Source organism: Mus pahari, chromosome 5 (genome assembly GCF_900095145.1).
Source record: "Mus pahari chromosome 5, PAHARI_EIJ_v1.1, whole genome shotgun sequence".
Taxonomy (NCBI): Eukaryota; Metazoa; Chordata; class Mammalia; order Rodentia; family Muridae; genus Mus; species Mus pahari.
Window position 1 is genome coordinate 90233406 of NC_034594.1, and position 6963 is coordinate 90240368.

At 38.1% G+C, this 6963-nt stretch overlaps 1 pseudogene; it reads right to left on the reverse strand.

Annotated features, from left to right (window-relative positions):
• Positions 1-35: 35 nt before the first annotated feature.
• On the reverse strand, positions 36-4320 carry LOC110321985 (annotated as a pseudogene).
• Between the last annotated feature and the right edge of the window lie 2643 nt (positions 4321-6963).

The following is a 6963-nucleotide window of genomic DNA, read 5'->3' on the forward strand; positions in this document are numbered from 1 at the left end:
AAAGGAATTTTCTGAAATCAGCAACAATCAGTTCCTTAATCCACTTTCAGATCTCTCCCCACCAGCATTGCAGTCACGGGATACATACTGGCGTTATGCTCTTGGTAGGTGTGGACAGCTTGCTCATGGGATTTGTTGAAGGCTGCGAGATCCTTGAATAGAGGTGGTATAAATTTCATCCTTCCTTGTTTAGTTGCCATCTTTAGGGCCAAAGGAATTGCTTCCTCCCGTTTCGATTGAATACAGAGCCATAACCATCTGAATCGTATTTCAGAATTGTTCATGGCATTGAAGTTGTACACCTCTTGCATTCGCTTTATGTGCCCCAAGGGAAGAGGTGCCTTCTGAAGCACCTGCACCAGGAACTCATTCAGCTGATGGGATGACAGATCCTTCAGGTCTGCGATGCTGAATGAGGTTAAATCTTCCTCTTTTGCAGTGACCCATCTTTGACTTAAGGCAATGCAAGCATTTGTCAGAGGCACGTCATAATTGGGCTTGACAGGAGGCAGGCCCTGAGCATAGAGCCAGGTGTTTCAATCAAATTGATTGAGAAAATACACCTTATCTTTAAAGTGGGAATATAGGAAGCTCTTCCAGTCATCACTGCTTACACTTTGGTAGGAAAACTTCTTAACATAAGCATTTAAGAAACACCTCTGGTCCCCCAAGAAGCTGTTCAAGGTAGAAGAGTAATGTGAAGCCCTTCTCATAGGGAATGGAGGAATAGGCTACATCGGGGTCTACGTTCTTCAGATCAACCACGACCTTGGTGAAGGGACGAGACTCCCCAAAGGTTTTTATCGTATTCTGTAGTTCTCCCCATCCTCCCAAAGCATGGAAATGTCTGCACTTTTCCAGAAACAACAGTACACTAAAGTGGTGCTCTAAATAGACAGTATGTCCTTCATTTAACCAAAAGTGATCCCACGTCTTTTTAATCACTAGGTTTCCTGTCCAGCTATGAGATATTTCATGTGAAATAATATTGGAGAGTGACTTGTCACCTGCCAGTAGCATACGAGTTACAAACATGAGACAAGGGTTCTCCATGCCGCCATACCGGAAGGACGGGGAGGGAGGGCAGAACCAAGAGGTGATACTGTCTCCAAACACAGGGTACCCCAGATCTTCTTTAATATTAAGCACTGATTCGGTCTCAGAAAATTCATAAGCAGATTTCTCCACCTGCTTTTTCTAGGACCACACCAAGATATCTTGTGCCAACTTGCATTCTAAAGCTCCAACATATGCAATAGTGTCTGGGTTTGGTGACTGATGATGGGATGGATCCCCTGGTGGGGCAGTCTCTGGATGGTCTGTCCTTTAGTCTCAGCTCCAAACTTTGTCTCTGCCATTTCTTTCATGGGTATTTTATTCCCTATTTTAGGGAGGAATGAAGTATCCACGTGTTGGTCTTCCTTCTTCTTGTTTTTCTTGTGTTTTGCAAATTTTATCTTGGGTATTCTAAGTTTCTGGGCTAATATCCACTTATCAGTGAGTGCATCTCAAGTGATTTCTTTTGTGATTGGGTTACCTCACTAATGATGATATCCTCCAGATATATCCATTTGCCCAAGAATTTTATAAATTCATTGTTTTTAATAGCTAAGTAGCACTCCATTGTCTAAATGTACCACATGTTCTGTATCTGTTCCTCTATTGAGGGACATCNGGGTTCTTTCCAGCTTCTGGCCATTATAAATAAGGTTGCTATGAACATAGTGGAGCATGCGTCCTTATTACCAGTTGGAACATCTAGGTATATGCCCAGGATAGTTATTACTGGATCTTCCCATACTACTATGTCCAATTTTCTTAGGATTGCCAGATTGATTTCCAGAGTGGTCGTACAAGTCTGCAATCCCACCAGCAATGGAGGAGTGTTCCTCTTTCTCCAAATCCTTGCCAGCATCTGCTGCCACCTGAATTTTTGGTCATAGCCATTCTGACTGGTGTGAGGTGGAATCTCAAGGCTGTTTTGATTGGATTTCCCTGATGATTAAGGATGTTGAACATTTTTTCAGGTGTTTCTCAGACATTCTGTATTCCTCAGTTGAGAATTCTTTGTTTAGATTCGTACTCCATTTTTTAATGGGGTTATTTGAATTTCTGGAGTCTAGCTTCTTGAGCTCTTTGTATATATTGGATATTAGTCCCCTATCAGATTTAGGATTGGTAAAAATCCTTTCCCAATCTGTTGCTGGCCTTTTTGTCTTAGTGACAGTGTCTTTTGCCTTACAGAAGCTTTTAAATTTTATGAAGTCCCATTTGTCAATTCTTGATTTTACAGCACAAGCCATTCGTGTTCTGTTTAGGAATTTTCTCCTGTGCCCATATCTTTGAGGCTTTTCCCCACTTTCTCCTCTATAAATTTCAGTGTCTCTGGTTTTATGTGGAGGTCTTTGATCGACTTAGAATTGAGCTTTGTACAAGGAGATAAGAATGAATCAATTCGCATTCTTCTACATGATAACTGCCAATTGTGCCAGCACCATTTTTGAAAATGCTGTCATTTGTCCACTGGACGGTTTTAGCTCCCTTGTCAAATATCAAATGACCATAGGTGTGTGGATTTATTTCTGGGTCTTCAATTCCATTTGCATATGCCAGCAAAATATTGCTGAAGGGACCCTGATATAGCTGTCTTGTATGAGGCTATGCCAGTGCCTGGCAAATACAGAAGTGGATGCTCACAGTCATTTATAGGATGGAACACAGGGCCCCCAAAGGAGTAGCTAGAGAAATAGCACAAGATGCTGAAGGGATCTGCAACCCTGTAGATGGAATAGCAATATGAACTAATTAGTACCCCCAGAGCTTGTGTCTCTAGCTGCATATGTAGCAGAGGATGGCCTAGTTGAGCATCATTGGGAAGAGAGGCCCCTAGGTCTTGCAAACTTTATATGACCCAATACAGGGTAATGCAAGGGCCAAGAAATGGGAATGGGTGGGTAGGGGAGCAGGGCAGGGCAACGGTATAGGGAACTTTCAGGATAGCCTTTGAAATGTAAATAAAGAAAATATCTAATAAAGAAAAGTTGAAGAAAAAAAAAAAACTCCAACCAAAGCAATCAGGGAACCCTTTGGTTGAATCTGTAAATCTTCCTCCTGGGGCCTTCTTGGTCAGGGGCTTCTCCATCACAGATGGCACTCATAAGAGCCACCAGTTCTTTCAGAAAAGACACCTCTGTGGTGTAGGTTAATTTTACAGAAGGAATATCTTGGCTAGGGAGGATTGCCCTGCAGTGGATAGCCTGGCACTGACTGAAGAGATACAGATGATATTTTCCTCACGTCTGTTCAGAAGTGAGCCACTGAAGAGCAGACTTTCACTGTGAGCCAGAAATATCTTTCTATTTGCTCATCATCACAACCAAATATACATTTCTGACTGCTCTCTTGACTTTGATTTCTTTCTCGTACTCTATTCTAAACCAAGCAACAAAGACCTTAAAACTCTCCTACAACATAAGCATATGCACAAACACACAAATACAACCACAACTAAACCATATGTAAACTTTAATTTGATGAGGTAATGTTAATAAGAAACAGAGAAAGAGGGAGATAGAGACAGAGACAGACAGATAGATATGAAGGGAGAGAAAATGAGAAAATAAATGAATGAATGTTTGTGTTCTAGTTCTTATTATCAGGTTCATTTTGTAATATTCACTTAATCAATATGAATCATGGCCTGCTAATGTATTTTTTCTTTTGAATTGTTAAGGCAGAAAGGCTGCATGTACAAATTAACTTTTGGTAAGTTGTTCTAATTCTTCTATTTTACTATTTAAGGTTTTTTGTTTAAATTATGCATATGTGTTGGGTATGCACACATGCATGTGGGCATCTGAAGAGGCCAGAAGAGGATATTGGATCCACTGGAGTTGAAGTTACAAGAAGTTTTTTTGTAGTGTAAGAACCAAAATCAGTTCTGCGGAAAGAGCAAAAATTGTATACATATTTATATATAATATGCATATTAAAATATTTAAATATATGCATATATTTTATGTGTGTATATGAATAGTTTGGTAATACCAGTAATTCATATATAATGGAGGAGGGACATTATTAAATATATGCATATATATTATATGTGTGTATATGAATAGTTTGGTAATAACCAGTAATTCATATATAATGGAGGAGGGACATTATAAGGGTATGACTTCAGTATGAAAAGGTATGAGAAGCTCATCTTTCAAATGCAGTCATCAGGCCTAGACTTTACTCACCTCCACAGTGGACTGTACTCTTCAACATAAACTGGTTCTCAGGTTGTATAGGACTGATATGCTGATTGTAGTTCATCATTGTCTCAGCTTTGTGTCTTCAAAGCTTGTTCATCTCTTGTTCTAGGCAGAAGCAGAATACTGCCTTCCTTGTAACCTTTCAGGTGGCCTAAAAATACTCTGAGCTCTACCTCTTAAATCATGATATTATTTCTACTCATACCTGATGTCCTTATGATTTATGTGTTCTTCTAGAAAGCAAAGAAAGTCCCCTGCACCTCTTTTGTACTCCAGATTGTCTTTCCTTAACATTCCCTCTCTTGGGAGTTTGCTGAACTGATGATTATCTGCTTATTAACATCCCAACACTAAAAGAGAATATTGGCAAAAATACACCTTTGTCTTACTCTATATATTTTAGTGATATTTGATAAGAATATGATCATGTAGTTGGTAGAATATGATATATTTAATGAATAAATAAATAAATAGATTTCTCCATTAAAAACTAATTTTAAAATAGAGCAACAATCCACATGAATATTTAGCTTAAATTCTCTAGGCAAAACTCAAATTCACAAGTGTAACATTCAGGGATGTTTAGCCATATGAATACATTCATCCATACCAAATAACTAAGAGATTCTATAGAGGCCTTTTTATGTCCACAATGTAAAATACATATATAAACTAGGAAAATAAAATAATATTAATTTCTTACTCATGTAAGTGCTTGATTCTGTATGTTCATATTGTTTTGATTAGTCAATTCTGGTATTTTGCAGAGGAATAATTTTTCCTTATAACGATACTATGAATTCTAAGACTTTTCATATATATGTGGCTGAGTACCAGGTTATAAACACCAGGATTTCTGGAGAAGTATGAGTAGTACAGTTTATTATAATAAAGTTTATTAATGTGACCTACATTCATATATTTGAGTTCTAAATTATTCAATATAATCATGATATCATTTACAAATATAATTAGAGGTTAAAATGCTATTTCTGTGGGCAATTTCTAATGGGTATCTATGCAAAATGTTTTTTCAATAGAAATCAAATAAAGTTGCTTAAAGAAAACTAGCAAATATTTTCTCCCAAATTTTAATTTCACTGATATTTTCAATCAGAAAGTTCCATAATTAGCAAGGAATGTCTTCATGCCTTATCATATACACCTGAGAATATCATGATGCACCATTCTATTCTAGGCTCCAGTATAAATCAAAGAAGTACAGCAGGAACTAAGGAGATAGCTAAGTGGACAAAAATGCTTGCTGGACATGCATGTGGCCCTCACATTCACGCAAAAATATTCTTGTACTTGGAACCCCAGTGAAGTGGCAGAAAGGTGGGGCTGCTAGGAATTAGTGGCTGCAATAACATGTCCATGTTCAGCAAAAGACCTTGTCTAAAGAGAGAAGAAACAAGTGTCATATAGCAAGACTTAGACAGTCTCCTTTAGCCTCTCAGAAACAAGCTCAAGTATTTACATGTGCCCAAATAAGGACAACCAACCAACACACACACACTGTACTGGCTGGTTTTGTGTGTCAACTTTATACAGGTTGGGGTTATCACAGAGAAAGGATCTTCAGTTGGTGAAGTGCCTCCATGAGATTGAGCTATAGGGGATTTTCTCTGTTGGTGATCAAGTGGGGAGGGCCCATTGTGGGTGGTGNCATCCCTAGGCTGGTAGTCTTGTGTTCTATAAGAGAGCAAGCTGAGCAAGTCAAGGGAAGCAAGACACTAAGAAACGTTCCTCCATGGCCTCTGCATCAGCTCCTGCTTCCTGAACTGTTTGGATTCCAGTCCTGACTTCTTTTAGTGATGAACAGCAATGTGGATATGTAAGCTGAATAAATCCTTTCCTCCCCAACTTGCTTCTTGGTCATGATGTTTGTACAGGAATAGAAACCTTGACTAACATGTACACACACACACACACACACACACACACACACACACACCATGTAGACAAAAGAACTTCAAAAATGAGAGAAAGGGGCAAAAAGTCAAGCTTTCACACATTCTCTACAAATATTTCTGTGACAATAAACCTGCAGCCTATCTACTAGTATCCATTATAACTGGGAATAGATCGTTCTTACCTTTGCCCTTGAGTTCATATGATTTTAATCTATTTGACTTTGAGCAGATTACATTATTTCCATGACTTTCAATTTTTCATCTTCACACTACAGATTATGGTTTATATATTGTGGTAAGATTAACTTAAAAATGGGTTCAAGTTTGGGTATAAGATTCACAATAAGGTTGCCTCCACAGGTTTTCTTAGGAACAAGTTCTTCACCTTTCTTCACCTTTCTTCACACAGCTGAGATTTTGTTGTTGCTGTTGTTGTTGTTGCTGATACAGTTGACAACTAAGTTATTCTATATAAACTAGATTCTGGTCTGCCATATTATACATCTTTCATTCTGGCCTTTTATAGAAAGTAAAGGATACAGGAATGATTAATTCATTAAATATCATTTTGACTGTGAAGATAACAGATTTGGTCCACACTTATGGCACCACATGAGAAAAATGGACAAACCCAATGCACTATTCAATTATGGTTAAAATTCAAAACTTCCAACATCACTAATCTACAACTGCATCTGCAAATGTGTTTGCACCTAACTTTTTTGAATCACAGGTAACTAAAAGAAAAAATTGCTAAGTAGTTTGGATTCATTTGCACTGCCATCATC